The 16,720-nt window shown below is 42.8% G+C and overlaps 1 protein-coding gene across 40 annotated transcripts in view; it reads right to left on the reverse strand.

The window, feature by feature from the left end:
* The window catches only part of LOC144304705 (uncharacterized), a 135,412-nt gene that overhangs the window by 71,929 nt on the left and 46,763 nt on the right, over positions 1–16,720 (reverse strand). For 3 of the 40 annotated variants that reach the window (XR_013371652.1, XR_013371666.1, XR_013371644.1), the window contains exon 5: positions 158–301. The exons of 36 other annotated variants lie outside the window; for them this stretch is intronic. The gene's annotated coding sequence lies outside the window, so the exon portion shown is untranslated. Of the gene's footprint in view, positions 1–157; positions 302–15,930; positions 16,161–16,720 lie in introns of those variants that run through there. One more of the 40 variants, XR_013371661.1, reaches the window with a different exon arrangement.

The following is a 16,720-nucleotide window of genomic DNA, read 5'->3' on the forward strand; positions in this document are numbered from 1 at the left end:
CTCTTTTTTTTTTTTTTTTTTTTTAAGATTTTTATGTATGTATTCATGAGAGGCAGAGACACAGGCAGAGGGAGGAGCAGGCTCCACGCAGGAGCCCGACGTGGGACTTGATCCCGGGACTCTGGGGTCACACCCTGAGCCAAAGGCTGATGCTCACCCACTGAGCCACCCAGGCGTCCCCCACTCCCTCTTTTCATGTGTCCTTTCATGTGTCATGTCCTTTTCATGTCCTTTCATGTGTCATGTGTCTTTTCTGGTGTCCCAGGCCTCCGTTTTCCCTCCGATTGCTAGTTCCCAGGATCTGTGTGACAAAATTGAAAACACACCCCTCATTAGAGGCGGAGGGTAGGGATAGAGCACATTAGATTTGGCATCCCACCCATTTATTTGTGTCCATCCCAGAGAATATGAAAAGCCGACTGCAGAAGAATTTGGCCACCGAAGCATTTCCTGAATTAGTCAGGGGGCTAGACCCCGGAGCTGCAGGGGGCCAAGGCCCTGCGAGCTCTGCTTTGTCTCGCAGCCACAGCTCACACTTGGCGGTGACTCCGCTGTGTCAGAAATGTACCAAGACGGCATATACTGTGATTGGGTTCTCAGATGTTTCTTATACTTTACATATTTATCAAATCTTTCACTCAAGCTTTCTTTTTTTTTATTTTTTTAAGCTTTTCTTTTAGAAGGACAGTATACACACACACACACACACGCACACGCACACACACAGTTTTTTCTTTTAAGTCACAGTGCAGTTCTAGATGAAGCAAGGCTGGGGAACAAGAAGCTCCACCCTTAGGGCACGTGGTCCCCTTCCACCTTCTCCCCTCCTGCCCTGCTCTCGTGGCCGCCTCCCAGGGGCTCCTTGGAGCACAGTCAGGACTATGAGTTACAGATGGAGCAACATACTTAGAGTCCGAAATAGCAGACTCCTGCCCTGGTAAGCTCTGCTACTTACGACCTAAGTGGCCTTGGCCACCGTGACCCCACCACCCACCGGGCTGCTGTGACACTGAACTGGTACACAGCAGTTCTCACCAAACGGTGACTTCCTATCTTTAGTCTCAAGGGAACAAAGAAGAGACTAAAGGTAGGTGGACAAGGGCAAATCCATCCCCGCCACTGGAAAAAAGCAGCACCAAGATGGGGTGACCCATGGTAGGTGGGCTGCAATCTGTTTGGCAGGTCCCAAGAGGCATTTCCGTAATTCGATGATTACAGGTCCAGTACAGCTGTACGAACCTACCAGCCTGGGGGCGCCTGGGTGGCTGGTTAAGCATCTCCTTCAGCTCAGGTCATGACCCCAGGATCCTGGGATCGAGCCCCACGGCAGGCTCCCTGCTCAGTGGGGAGTCTGCTTCTCCCTCTCCCTCTACTGCTCCCCCTACTTGTCCTCTCTTTGTCAAATAAAAAAATAAAATCTTAAAAAAAAAAAAAAAAAAAGCATCAGCTTGTCTGCGTGGCACTGGAAAAAAAAAAAAAGAATTCACAGAAACGGATTATTTCAGACACACTGAGACAGTGACAGGCAGGTCACTTGATGTGAACTGGATAAAATCTCCGAGACTGAAGAAGTCTGGATTTTCAAATGAAGGTTTTTGGCTCTTGAGCTGCCCAGTGGAGAGTTCCTTGGAAATGTAAATATTGGAACATGAAAAGGCACAGTTGGACTCTCTTAGGGGCTGAGACCTGACCCCTCTTTCTTGACACTTGTTGGGGGAGACCCCTGCTCCAGGAGTCCCCGAGAATGCACCTGAGCAGCCTGCCTCCCGGGAAAGGGCCTGCCAGGCGGGCCTGCAGGGCATTTTCGGGGAACGGCCCAACCCCAACCAAGCCCAGGGAGACAGAGCCCAGGGCAACAGGCGGGGCCCAGCCCAGCTGTCCCTCCGCTGGGCTCCGCTGTCACTTCAGTAACCGACTGTTGCCACCTGCTGGCCGCTGGAGCAAGGTGCCCGGCGCCGGAGAAGGCAGGGTTTGTTGGGTGAAGGGGTGGCCGGGCTGCAGCGGGGAGCTGCACCGAAATATAGAGGCGGACTGAGTGTTTCCCCCAAACAAGGGACCTGGGATGGATGGATGGCCATTCCACGCATTAAGCCACACGAGGAGGTGGACTTTTATAAAAGTCATAACCTCATGCATGCATTAGTCAACCACAAACACTTTTACGGCTGAATACCAGGTACCCCGCAAGGCACTCGGGGTGACTGAGAGTCCGGCTCATTCTGCCCCCACATTAGTCATTCACTCACCAACCCTGCTGGAAGGGCAGGCCTGGGCCAGGAGCTGGGCTGGAAGTGGAGAGCAAAACAGGTGCTGTCCCCCCCCCACTGCTCTGCTGTCTGGTGGCGGAGACAGTAAGCAGATAGTCCCACAGATACATGTAACAGTATGCAAAGGCATACAATAAAAATAGATCTGTGATCAAGGATTAGCCTGAATGACTTTGATCGATTCTACAACAGACATTTGGCCTATTTGATATGCATTAAAATTATTTAAAATGTGTCACCCTTTGACCCAGCAATTCCACTTTTAGGAGCTTATCCTAAGGCAACAATCAGAAAATCAGACTGATATATAAGGATGTTCCCTGCATGATTGTTTAAAGAAGTGAAAAAGAAAGGGGCGTCTGGGTGGCTCAGCGGGTGGGCGTCTGCCTTCGGCCCAGGGTGTGATCCCGGGGTTCCGGGATCGAGTCCCACATAGGGCTCCCCAAACAGGGAGCCTGCTTCTCCCTCTGCCTGTGTCTCTGCCTCTCTCTGTGTGTCTCTGGTGAATATCTAAAAGTGAAAAAGTAAAAATAAAAAAAGGAAACCATCCAAAGGGCCAATGATAAGGGGCTGGTTAAACCAATTAAGGCATCCTCAAAAACCAGAATATTCTGGAGCCATTAAAAATGACAATGTAAAAAAAAATGACAACGTAGAGCCACACTATTTATTATAAACGTTGTAAGTTCTAGAGAGGGATGTATAGTAAACTCCACTTTTGAAAACATTTTTATGGGTGTTTTCTTCTAGCGCCCTATGGCAAAATCAATTTATTTGATTGTTACTGTTGGGTCATTATGATTATCATGCATCTATGCTGTTATTTTTTCCATCCCCCCCGCTATTTCTTTGCTCTAATTCCTCCCCTCTTTTTTTTGTATTGTTTTGTATGCGTCAAGGTCACCAGGGGCTACTCTACTGCTAAACCGGAGTCATTTCTGTTCTCCTGTCATGAACTCCTTCAGCAACAGCGGCAGCTCCCTCCTCCTTGTATGAGTTCTTCCTCTGGCTTCCAGAACCCCACCTGCCTGTCTGGGATCTCCTGCCTCATGGCTTTTGCTTTCTCAGGCTTTCCTGCATTCCTCCTCTTCCTCCCAGGTTTTTTTTTTTTTTTTTTTTTTTTTAAGATTTTATGTATGTATTTGACAGAGAGAGCATGAGCAGGGGGTGAGGAGGAACAGAGGGAGAGGGAGAAGCAGGCTCCCCATTGAGCAGGGAGCCCAATGTGGGTTCTATCCCAGGACCCCGGGACCATGACCTGAGCTATTGGCAGATGTTCAACCCCCTGAGCCACCCAGGCGCCCCTATCTCTTCTCTTCCTGGCCCATACTTAACTCCTTTGACCATACCCAGTCATGGTTTCAAGCACCATCTGCCCTAGCCGAGACCTCTCCCCTGAACTCCTGGCTCATAAATCCAGCTGCCTACTCAGGTTTCTCATCGCCATTTCAAACTCAGCGTGTCCCTAGCAGAACTTACGACCCTCCTCCCCATTTAACCCACTCCAGCCAGAGCCTGCCCTAATCCACTTGTTGCACCTACATCCTTCCCAAGTGCTCAAGCCAGAACCCTGCAATTCATCTGCAATCATCCTCCTCTCTTTCTTTGGCATCCAGATCCAATCCTTCAGGAAATCCTTTTAGCCTTGTACTAAAATACATTTCCCCAATCCAACGACTTCTTGTCACCCTCACTGCAAGTTTCGCGGTCCCGTCTGCCACCAGCCTAGCACCAGGATTACTGCGGTGGCACCTCACATGTCTCCCCTACAGTCTCTTGCCGCCCCCGGAGCCAGAGTGGTTCCTTAATGATGTCCGTCAGATCACGTCACTCCTGGTCCAAACCCTGCAGAGGCTCCCAGTCTTGCACACAGTAGAAGTCTGTAAGACATGTGGGGTCCCCTCATTCCCAGCTGCTCTCAGACATCATCTCCCCGTGGCACACACACATATATATACACACACATATATATGTAAAACTGTTCATTTTCTGAACTAGAATACATTTTTCTTGAGGAACAGAAATCTTGTCTGTTTACTGATGCATCTCAAATGCCTAGGATTGTGCTTAGTACACAGCAATGCCCAAGAAAAAAATTTTTTTTAGATTTATTTATTTATTTATTTGAGAGAGGAAGAGAGGGAGAACACAAGCAGGGTAGGGACAGAGCAGAGGGAGAAGCAGATTCCCCACCGAGCAGGGAGCCCAACACGGGGCTTGATCTCAGGACCCTGGGATCATGACCTGAGCCAAAGGCTGACACTTACCAGACTGAGCCACCCAGGTGTTTCCAACTTTTTTCAAAAAAAGTAATCCCCATGCCCAATTCAGGACTTGAACTCATGAATCCAAGATCAAAAGTCGCACATTCCACTACTGGGGCAAGCCAGGTGTCCCAGAAAAAAATTTTTTTTAATAAATGAATTTCATAAAGTATAGCAAAACCATCACATTGTATATTTTAAATATCTTACAATTTTGTCAATTATGCATCAATGAAGCTGAAAAAAGATTTTTATTCTCCTGAAGGTATCATTTCCTTAACAGTCGTTAATCCATGAAAGCCCATAAATTAAAGAAATTCTTGACTTTAACATAAAGTAAGGATTAGGGATAGTGAAAAATGGGTGAATAAATAAATGAATGCGTGGAAAGGGTCTGAGCAGATTAAAACTAATCCTCTAACCATGAAAATTTCTAGGTAGAAGGATAATGGATAAACATTTTTCTTGTCGTTCCATCTGTTTTTAATTTTTCTATAATAAATTTGAATTACTTAAATAAACATTTTGAAAAAATAGGTTTACTATTGAGGATAACAAGTTTTAACATACATCTATCTATCTATCTATCTATCTATCTATCTATCTATCTATCTATCATCTCCAGTTTCAACTGTTCATCTATAGAAGAGGATTGGTAAGATGGTAGAAATGTGGGAAAGGCACCCATTTACATTACTGTGCAGCCATTACGAGGCCCCTGCCCAGACAGTGGGAGAAAGTCTATCTTGAGTCTCCAGAGCCGACCCCAGAAGGGGTTTATTTGGGGGGTACGCAGTGAACAAGTGAGGCAGAGAAGAGAAGGAAGCCAAGGTAGGGAGGGTTGTACAGCCATTTCCCCCAAGGGCAGTGGGGACTCAATCCCACGGATGAACTCTGAGCTACAGCATAGAGCATGCTTCAGTTTCCTCATCTGAAGGGTGAGAAAACTGGGGTATTTGTCCACCTACAGCAGTTGAGGGCTGTTTCTGGAGCCATTACTGCCCTTGCACTTCCAATGTGTCCCCTGAATTCCTATAACCAGAGAAAACAATCCCTTGAGTAGGTGTTGGCAGTAGGCAGAGTTTTCAGAGTAAAAGTGAAAGACAAGGGGACAGAGGGCAGGGGAGGGAAGGCCCTGAGAAGGTCGGCTACATGCTTCCTTGATAAGACGCTGACTTTGCTCTCTGGGAGGAGCTCCCCTTGTCTGTTGTTCTCTGTGGCACCTCACCAGGCTCCTGTGAGGTTCTTGCTCATTCATTCACCTCCATGGCCACATCTGAAGTGGACAGTGGGGAGAGTGCCCTCTCTGGGAGTCTGTGCAGCTGTTGTAGCATGTTTGAGTGCCCAAGGACTGTTTTAAGGCCTGAACAACCTAAGTTTTTCTAGTCTGGGTTCAAGAACTCTTTGGCAATACAATCCCCTCCAACACTTACTAAGCTTCTGAAATATTTGTTTTCCATGATTTCCGTGTGCCAGTATGCGCACACAGGGTTCTTCACTAGACCTCTCAAGCCTGATTTCCTTCTTTGCATCCTAACCCCCAACTTAATCGGGGTTCCTCTCCTTCAACGTAATGGCAACCACCTTGAAGCTACCTGGAGAAAAAACAGTCTTGAGTGTGAAGAAAGCATCCTTGAACTGCAGTGGTGAAACTACCTGCTTAAGAACTCTTACTGGGCTTTTGGTGCTCAAAGTTCTATGTTAGCACTTATATTTTGGGGTTCAAAGCAGAAGACTCCAAATTTCTGGACTCATTCTATTCCCTTTCATTTCTCCTCTTAAGGCAGCCAATTTTCGCCTGAGCTTGACTCCTACTGATACACTAAGCAAAGCAAATAAGAACCAATGTGCACTATCTTTGGGTTTTCCAACCTCTTTTAGGGCAGTGGCTCAGTAGACATTTTGCTCACAAAGCAACAGAGGACAGTGGTTTTATTAAATAATTTGGGTTTTCATCTTTTCAGCCTCCAATACCAATCTTCTTGCCTTCCTCTGCAGTGCTATGTATTTTAGGGGTTTTTTGTTTTGTTTTGTTTTTGTTTTTGTTTTGTTTTGTATTTTAGGTTTTATTCTTAACCCCAAGACCCCAGTTGAAGAGATTAAATTTTGTAATGCTAATAACACTAGCTACTGTATAAATGAACCCAAGAATTTCAACGGCTTCAGCCAATGAAAATTTTGTTCTCACTCATGAAAAAGAGCTGGGTGGTGACAAGTCAAAGGGTACCCTCCTCCACAAAGTCATTCAAGGATCCAGGATGTCGACAGTCCCATCCAACATGTGGTTTCCAATGGGGTCATGTCCATTCTAGCTGGTCAGAAGACTAAAGAGCACAAGCTTAAAGATGGCAGAGAAGGAGGAGCCTGAGCTTATCTCATCCCATGGACACAATTAGATAACACCCATATTGCTGTAAATAAACCAGAAAATGACCCAAAGACCAACAGAACAGACTCTCCACAGTTAAATGTAGAGAAGAGGCCACATCAAAGAGGATAGGAAGGGCAGAGATGTGTTGGGAGCCAAAAGAACCCTTGTAATTGCCCATAGGAGTGAGAGATGCTGCTAGCAGGAGAGAGGAGAGAGACAGACCCTTACCCCAGGCACCCCAGGTATGGCTTGTGGAAGACAAATCCCCATAACATTTGGCTTTGAAGGCCAATGGGGCCTGATTTCATGAGTTTTTTTTTATAATCAGTGGAACTTAACACCTGGAACTTTAAAAATCAGTGGGCTTCGTTCTGGCAGAGCTAGCAAAGTGACAGGAAACTGAGTCCCCTCCCTTAAAGAGGCAGCAAAACAAACATCCCTGTGGAAACACAGCATAGAAGCAGCAGTTGGAAAATGCCTGGGGTATATAGGAGGGAGACTGGTTTACTAATTTCAGAGCATGTGCTAGAGGGGCAGGGAACTTTAGGAGACTTCTCCAAGAACAAAAGAGCTGATGGACACCATTTCCCTCCCCTACAGCCCAGGCTAGCTAGATACACAGACACCTGTGGGAACCAATACAATGTCAACCCTTTCCACTTAGCTTGCTAATAGTACACCCTGCCCCTATGCTCTCCTGCAGACTTGCCCCCTCCACCCCAGCCTGGGCAGTTCTCCCACGCAGATGCAGCTCCCCTCCCACAGCAGACCAGTGCAGACCTTCTGGCACTGTATGCCCTGCCCCCAGGTTCTCCTCTGGACCTGTATCCTCTGATATGCCTTTGGCCAAAGCCTATCCAAAGCAGTTCCACAAGCCTGGCAATGTGCAAGCAGCCCCAGCAGGGGCCAATATCACTCCAGAATAGGCAGGGGGGTGGGTAATCACACATACCAGTCAGATTGCAACCCCAGCAGTGGGTTGAGGGCAAACAGTTGGTCTAACTGTAGGCCTGGCCCACCAACAAAAGCTTCTCAGGAGCCAACACAGGGAAAGTTCCTTGCATTTTGGGGCTACCGCATCTCTGGCAAATACCTAGTCTGACTTAACTCAAGCCCAAGGTGGCCCCAGACTGGCCAACTAACACAGAGACCACACTTTATCCAAAATGGGCAGAGAGTCTTTGCAGATGGCTGGACTGAAGGCAAATATAGCTCAGCCACAACAGTGGGGTGCACATAACACTCATGGGAGAAACCCCCAAAGTGCCAGGTTCTGGTGAACATGGGACACTGAACTGCAGGGCACTACAGGATCTCTTTTTTGTAAGGCCACTATTTTCTTTCTTTCTTTTTTTTTTTTTAAGATTTTATTTATTTATTCACAAGAGGCACAGAGACAGAGAGAGAGGCAGAGGGAGAAGCAGGCTCCATGCAGGGAGCCCCATGTGGGACTCGATCCTGGGTCTCCAGGATCACGCCCTGGACTGAAGGTGGTGCTAAACCGCTGAGCCACCTGGGCTGCCCAAAGGCCACTATTTTCAAGAGCAGGAAACACAGCTGACTTTCCTAACACATAGAAACAGGTACAGAGAATTAGATAAAATGAAGAAACAAAGGAATATGTCCCAAATGAAAGAACAGGACAAAATCACAGCAAGAGAACTAAATGAAATGGAGACAGATAATAGTCTTGATAATTTCTTTTTTAATATTTTATTTTTAAGTAATTTCTACACCCAACATGGGGCTCAGACTCACAACCCCGAGATCAAGAGACACATGCTCTTCCAACTGATCCAGTCAGGTGTCCCAGATAGATCATTTAAATAAATGGTCATAAAGATACTCACTGGACTTGAGAAAAGAGTGGAGGACCTCAGTGAGACCTTCAACAAAGAGACAGAAAACATAAAAAAGAACCAATCAGAGATAAAGAACTCAATAACTGAAATTAAAAATACACTAGAAGGAATAGCAGACTAAAGGAAGCAGAAGAATGGATCAACAACCTGGAGGATAGGTAATGGAAAACAATCAAGCTGAACAGGAGACAGAAAAGTGAATAAAAATAAAAATAGGGACACCTGGGTGGCTCAGCGGTTGAGCGTCTGCCTTCGGCTCAGGTCGTGATCCCGGGATTCAGGATCAAGTCCCACGTGGGAACTCCTGCGAAGAGCCTGCTTCTCCCTCTGCTTGTCTCTTGTCTCTCTGCCTCTCTCTCTCTCTGTATCTCTCATGAATAAATAAATCTTTAAAAAAAAATAGATTAAGAGAACTCGGTGACACCATCAAGCATAATAATATTTGCATTACAGGGATCCTTGATGAAGAGAGAGAAAGGGGGACAGAAAATTTATTTGAAGAAATAATAGTTGAATTCTCAAATCTGGGGAAGGAAAAAGAACTCCATAACTAAGAGGCACAGCGAGCCCCAACAAAATCAATCCAAGAAGGTCCACACCAAAACAAATATTAATTAAAATGGCAAAAAGTACTAATAAAGAGAGAATTCTAAAATCAGTAGGAGAAAAGAAAACAGTTACATAAGGGAAAACCCAATAATGGTATTGGCTGATTTTTCAGCAGAAATTTTGTAGGCCAGAAGAGAGCAGAATGATATATTCAAAGTGCTAAACAAACGCCAAAAAACCCTGAAGCCAAGAATACTCTATTCAGCAAGGCTATCATTCAGAATAGAGGTAGAGATAAAGAGTTTCCCAGATAATAAACAAAAGTTAAAGGAATTCATGAATACTATACCAGCCCCACAAAAAATGTTAAAGAGAACTCTGTGAGTAGAAAGGAAAGACCATAAGCAAGAGTAAGAAAAGTAGGAAGCACAAAAGTGGTAAATTAAGTATATCCATAAAAATATGGATATTTTTATTTCACAAAATAAAAGAGCGTAAAGTATGACACCATATACCTGAAACATGGCGGGGAGAGGAATAAAAACTTAGTGCTTTTAGAATGGGTGCAAACTTAAGCAACCATCAACTTAATATAGACTGCTATAGGCATAAGATGTTATATATAAACCTAATGTTAACCACAAATCAAAAAACAGTAAAAAATATGCAAAAAAATAGAAAGGAAACCAAATATATATCACTAATGAAAGCCAGCAAACTGTGAGAGAAGAGAGCAAGAGACAAAACAGAGAAGACCTATAAAAACAACCATAAAACAAGTAACACAATGGCAATAAGTACATACCTATCAATAATTACTCTGAATGTAAATGGACTAACTGCTCCAATCAAAAGACATAGGAATGGATAAAAAAGCATAGGATAAAAAAGCTGCCTATAAAAGACTCATTTCAGACCTAAAGATACATGCAGATTGAAAGTGAAAGGATAGGCTAAATGGGTGACAGGTATTAAGGAGAGCACTTGTGTTGAGCACTGGGTGTTATTTTTTTTTTTTAAGATTTTATGTATTTATTCATGAGAAACCCAGAGAGAGGCAGAGACACAGGCAGAAGGCGAAGCAGGCTTCCTGCAGGGAGCCTGATGCGGGACTCCGGGATCATGCCCTGAGGCAAAGGCAGACGCTGAGCCACTCAGGCATCTCAAGCACTGGGTGTTAAACATAAGTGATGAATCACTAAATTCTACTCCTGAAAGCAATATTACAGTATGTCAACTAACTAAAATTTAAATAAAAAATTGGGGTGGGGGGCACCTGGGTAGCTCAGTGGTTGAGTGCCTGCATTTGGCTCAGGTCACATCCCAGGGTCCTAGGATCAAGTCCCACAGTGGGTTTCCTGTAGGGAGCCTGCTTCTCCCTCTGCCTATGTCTCTGCCTCTCTCTGTCTCTCTCATGAACAAATAAATAAAATCTTTAGAAAAATAATAAATAATGGAAAGGAAAAAAGTGAAGGAATGAAGGAATGGAAAAGCATTTATCATGCAAATGGAAGTGAAAAGGAAGCCGAGTAGGAATACTTACACTGGACAAAATAGACTTTAGGGACACCTGGGTGGCTCAGTGGTTGAGTATCTGCCTTCAGCTCAGGGTGTGATCCTGGAGTACCAGGATCAAGTCCTGCATCGGGCTCCTTGCATGGAGCCTGCTTCTCCTGTCTCTGCCTTTCTCTCTGCCTCTCTATGTCTCTCATGAATAAATAAATAAAATCTTAAAAAAAAAAAAAAGAAATTAAAAAGTCCATTAAAAAATGGACTTTAAAACAAAGACTAACAAGAGACAAAGAAGGACACTACATAATCATAAAAGGAACAATCCAATAAGAAGATTTAACAATTGTAAATATTTAGGCACCCAACATGGGAGCACCCAAATACATATAGCAGCTAATAAAAAATGTAAAGGAAGTGAGTGATGGTATCAGAATAATAGTACAGGACCTTAACACCCTCCCTTACATCAATCGATATATCATCTGGAGAGAAAATGGATTAAAAAAACTGTAGCTTTGGACCAGGTGTATTTAACAGATATATTCAGAACATTTCATCCTAAAACAGTGGGACACACATTCTTTTCAAGCATATATGGAATATTCTCCAGAATAGATCCTATCTTAGGCCACAAAACCAGTGTCAACAAGTTCAAAAAGACTGAAGTCATACCATGCATCTTTTCTGACCACAACACTATGAAACTAGAAATCAACCACAAGAAAAAAATCTACAAAGAACACAAATATATGGAGGTTAAATAACATGTTACTAAACAATGAGTGGGTCAACCAAGAAATAAAAGAAGAAATCAAGAAATATGTGGAGATAAATAAAAATGAAAACACAACAGTCCAAAATCTTTGGGATGCAGTAAAAGCTGTTCTAAAGGGGAAGTTTACCACAATACAAACCTATCTACCCTGAGGAGCAAGAAAAATCTCAAACAATCTAATCTTAAACCTAAAGGAGCTAGAGAAAAAAGAACAAACAAAACTCTGAACCAGTAGAAGGAAAGAAATAATATTAGAGCAAAAATAAATGAAATAGAAACTAAAAAAAAAAAGGAAAAAGAAAAAGACTGATGACACCTGGAGCTGGTTCTTTGAAAAGATCAACAAAATTGATAAACCTGTATACAGACTCATCAGAAAGAGAGAAAGAAAGAATGAATGAATGAACAAACAAGCAAGCCATCCCAAGTAAACAAAATCAGAAATGAAAAAGGAGAAATAACTGATACCAGAGAGATACAAGGATTATAAAAAAAATATGAAAGATTACCTATCAACAAATTGGACAACCTAGAAGAAATGGATAAATTCCTAGAAACATATAAGCTCCCAAAACTGAATCAAGATAAATAGAAAATTTGAACAGATTACTAGCAATGAAATTGAATCAGTAATCAAAACTCCCAAGAAACAAAAGTCCAGGACCAGATGGCTTCACAAACAGATATTTATTTATTTGCTTATATGGGGGAGGTGGGTTGAGGCAGAGGGAGAGAGAGAAAGAGAATCTCAAGCAGGCTCCACCCCCAGGGCAGACTCTGATGTAGGGCTCCATCTCATGACCCTGAGATCATGAACTGAGCTGAAATCAAGAGTTGGATGCTTAACCGACTGAGCCACCCAGGTGCCCCTGGATACAAATATTTGCAAACAATCAATATGATACACCATATCAACAAGAGAAATGATAGAGGCACATGGATGACTCAGTTGGTAGGGCATTTGACTCTTGATCTCAAGGTTTTAAGTTCAAGCCCTATGTTAAGTGTAGAGATCACTTAAAAATAAAACCTAAAAAAAAAAAAAAAAAAGACAAGACAAAGAATTAAAACAATATGACCATTTCAATAGATGCAGACAAAGCATCTGGCAAAATACAATATTCATTCCTGATAAAAACCCTTAACAAGGGCACCTGTGTGGCTCAGTTGGTTAAGTGTCTGCCTTCTGCTCAGGTCATGATCCTGGGGTCCTGGGATCAAGTCCTGCATCAGGCTCCCTGCTCAGTGGGGAGTCTGCTTCTCCCTCTTTCTCTGCCCTTCCCGCAGCCTATCCTTGTGCTCTGTCCTTCTCACAAAAAGATAAATAAAAACCCTTAACATAGTTAGTTTAGAGGGAGCATACCTCAACATAATAAAGGCCATTTATAAAAAGCCACAGCTAACATCATACTTAATGGTGAAAAACTGAGAGCTGTCCCCCTGAGATCAGGAATTAGATAAGGATATCCACTCACCACTCTTTTTTTTTTTTTTTCAAGTAGGCTCCATGCTCAAAGTGGAGCCCAACAAAGGGCTTGAACTTACAACCCTGAGATCCAGACCTGAGCTGAGATCAAGAGTCAGACACTTAACTGATTGAGCCATCCAGGTGCCCCCATTCTCACCTCTTTTATTCAACATTGTACCAGACATCCTAGCTACAGCAATGAGACAAGAAAAATAATAAAAGCCATCCAAATTGGTAAGGAAGAGGTAAAACTTCCACGATATTATGTATAAAAAACCCTAAGGCTCAACCAAAACACTACTGGAACTGATAAAGGAGGGGTGCCTGGGTGTCTCCCTCTGCCTTCAGCTCAGGTCATGATTTCAGGGATCCTGGGATTGAGCCCTGCATCAAGCTCTCTGCTCAGTGGCAAGTCTGTTTCTCCCTCTCCGTCTGTGATCTCTCTGGCTCTCACTCTCTCTCAAATAAATAAATTTAAAAAAAAAATTTTTTTTAAAAAGAACTGATAAAGAAATTCAGTAAGGTTGCAGGATACAAAATCAATATACAGAAATCCATTGCATTTCCATACACTAATAATAAAATAGCAGAAAGAGAAATTAAGAAAACAATCTCATTTATAATTGCACCAAAATATTAAAATATTTAGTAACAAAATTAATCAAGGAGGTAAAGATCTGTACTCTGAAAACTATAAAATATTGATGAAAGAAATTGAAGATGACACAAACAAATGGAAAGATATTCCATGCTCATGGATTAGAAGAACAAATATTGTTAAAATGTCCATACTACCCAAAGGAACCTACAAACTCAAAACAATCCCTATCAAAAGTACTAACAGAATTGTTGACAGAACAAATAATATTAAAACTTGTAGAAACCACAAAAGATCCTGAATAGCCAAAGCATCTTGAAAAAGAAGAACAAAACTGGAGGTATCACAATCCCAGGTATCAAGATCTACTACAAAGCTATAGTAATCAAAACAGTATGGTACTGGCACAAAGAGAGACACCTAGAGCAGGAGAACAGAATAGAGAGCCCAGAAAGAAAACCATGATTATATGGACAATTAATCTTCAACAAAGGAGACAAAAATATGTAGTGGGAAAAAGACAGTCTCTTCAACAACTGATGTTGGGAAACCTGGGACAGCTACTTGCAAAAGAATGAAACTGGACCACTTCCTTACACCATACACAAAAAATAAACTCAAAATGGATTAAAGACCTAAATGTAAAACCTGAAACCATACAAATCCTAGAAGAGAGTGCAGGATTTTGACATTGGCCATAGCAACAATTTTCTGAATATGTCTCCTGAGGCAAGGGACACAAAAGCAAAAATAAACTATTGAGACTACATCAAAATAGAAAGTTTCTGCACAGCAAAGGAAACAACTAATAAAACTAAAAGACAACCCACTGAATGGGGGAAGATATTTGTAGATGACATATCTAAAGAGTTAGTATCCAGGGTCATCTGAGGGGCTTAGTAGTTGAGCATTTGCCTTTGGCTCAGGTCGTGATCCTGGGGTCCTAGGGTCCTGGGATCGAGTCCCGCAACAGGTTCCCCATAGGGAGCCTGCTTCTCCCTCTGCCTGTGTCTCTGCCTCTCTGTCTGTGTCTCTCATGAATAAATAAATAAAATCTTTAAAAAAAGAGTATCCAGAATATATCAAGAACTTATACAACTCAACACCAAAAAACCAAAAAACAACGAAAAAATGGGCAGAAGACATGAACAGACATTTCTCCACAGAAGACATCCAAATGGCCATCAGATACATGAAAAGATGCTCAACATCACTCAGCATCAGGGAAATGCAAGTCAAAACCACAGTTAGACAACTCATACCTGTCATAATGGCTAAAATTAAAAAAAAAACATAGGAAAAACAGATGCTGGTGAGGATGTGGAGAAAGGGGGAACCTTCTTACACTGTTGGTGGGAATGCAAACTGGTGCAGCCACTGTGGATAATAGTAAGGAGGTTCCTCAAAAAGTTAAAAATAGAGCTACCCATGATCCAATAATTCCACTACTGGGTATTTACCCAAAGAATACAAAAACACTAACTCAAAAAGACACATGCACCCCTATGATTATTGCAGCATTATTTACAATAGACAAATTATGGGAAGAACCCAAATGTCCTCTGATTGATGAATGGATAAAATACACACAGGGAATGACATCTTACCATTTGCAGTAACATGGATGGATCTAGAGGGCATAATGCTAACTGAAATAAATCAGTAAGAGAAAGATAAATAACATACGATTTCATCTATATGTGGAATTAAAGAAACAAACAAACAAAAAAACACGAACAAAGGGGGGAAAGAGACAAATCTCAGAAATGGACTTTTAAACGGACTCTTAACTGTAGAGAGCAGATGGTTACCTGAGGGGAGGTGAGTCGGGGGATGGGTGAAAAAGATGAAGAAAAGAATACACTCACCAGGAGCACTGGGTAAAGCATAGAGCTGTTGAATCACAATATTGTATCCTTGAAACTAATGCTAACACTCTATGTTAATGGTTAAAATTTAAAAAGAAAAGACTAGAAGAGCACGGAAGCGCTCTGCTGAGAGTTTTGTGAGTCTCAAAATTTCTCTTCACATTTCATCTTCTAGAACTCAGTCACATGGCCCCATCTATAAGCAAAGAGCCAGGTGGAAGGATGTATTTTCTGGCTAGACAGTCCAAGTGCAATACTTTGGAAAGGAGAGAACCAAATTTTAGTGGATAGTGAGCTGTTCTCCCACAATTTAAACAGAAAAAACCCCCACAAATAATGTCCATTTGCAGCTCTCTCCTGCAACCTTCCAAGCTCTAATGCTCCATGTGGACTCACCAGAATGGGCAGGCTTGTCAGGACGCTGTCCTTGGACTTGAGATGAGGGACCTGATTCAATTTGGGAAAAAGGAAGGAACAGGCAGGGTCTCCTCAAATAAGTGCTTCCTTCCCTGTTTTGGTAAAAATACTTCTCAGGCTGAGCAATCACTAACTGCTGGCTTTCAGAGTGGTGGTTGTTTTTTAACAAAGAAATTGAAGAGCTGAACCACTCTGCTCTTTGCTTCCCTGAGAGAGAGGAGGCAGAGAATGGATGGAAGAGAGTAAAAGCCTGGAACTAATGCTTATTCAGTGGGACACTTTGCCGCTAATTACGCTTCACTTGAATAACAATACGTGGGAGGTGGGCAGTTTGTTCCAGCTAATGGTGCACCATGGGACAGGTATTGCCTGATGCGGGGAGGGAGGCTGGAACAGCCACCCCAGGGGCCAATAAAACCAGTTTTATGGAAGAAGCCACCTTTGTTAAAAACCAACCCCAACCACATGTGGAATTCTCCGATGGTAGATTCGGCACTGACCACACTCTTCTCAAATTCATTCAGTACAAAAGGCCCATGGGCTCTGAGTCTAGAATGAACCAGAATGTCCTATCCTGTGTGTAGAATGTAGACTTCTGTGATTTAGGATGATCAGTGTTTTACACAAACAGCTGAGTATCTACTGAGACCTAGAGACCCTGATCCAAATCATTCCACATAGATGAGGGTCTGGTTTATACAAAAACAGAGGGGGTTGCTCACTATTTAAAACAATCCATTCCCTACTATAGGTTTGGTTGTTTTTTTTT

This window comes from Canis aureus, chromosome 34 (assembly GCF_053574225.1).
Source record: "Canis aureus isolate CA01 chromosome 34, VMU_Caureus_v.1.0, whole genome shotgun sequence".
Lineage (NCBI taxonomy): Eukaryota > Metazoa > Chordata > Mammalia > Carnivora > Canidae > Canis > Canis aureus.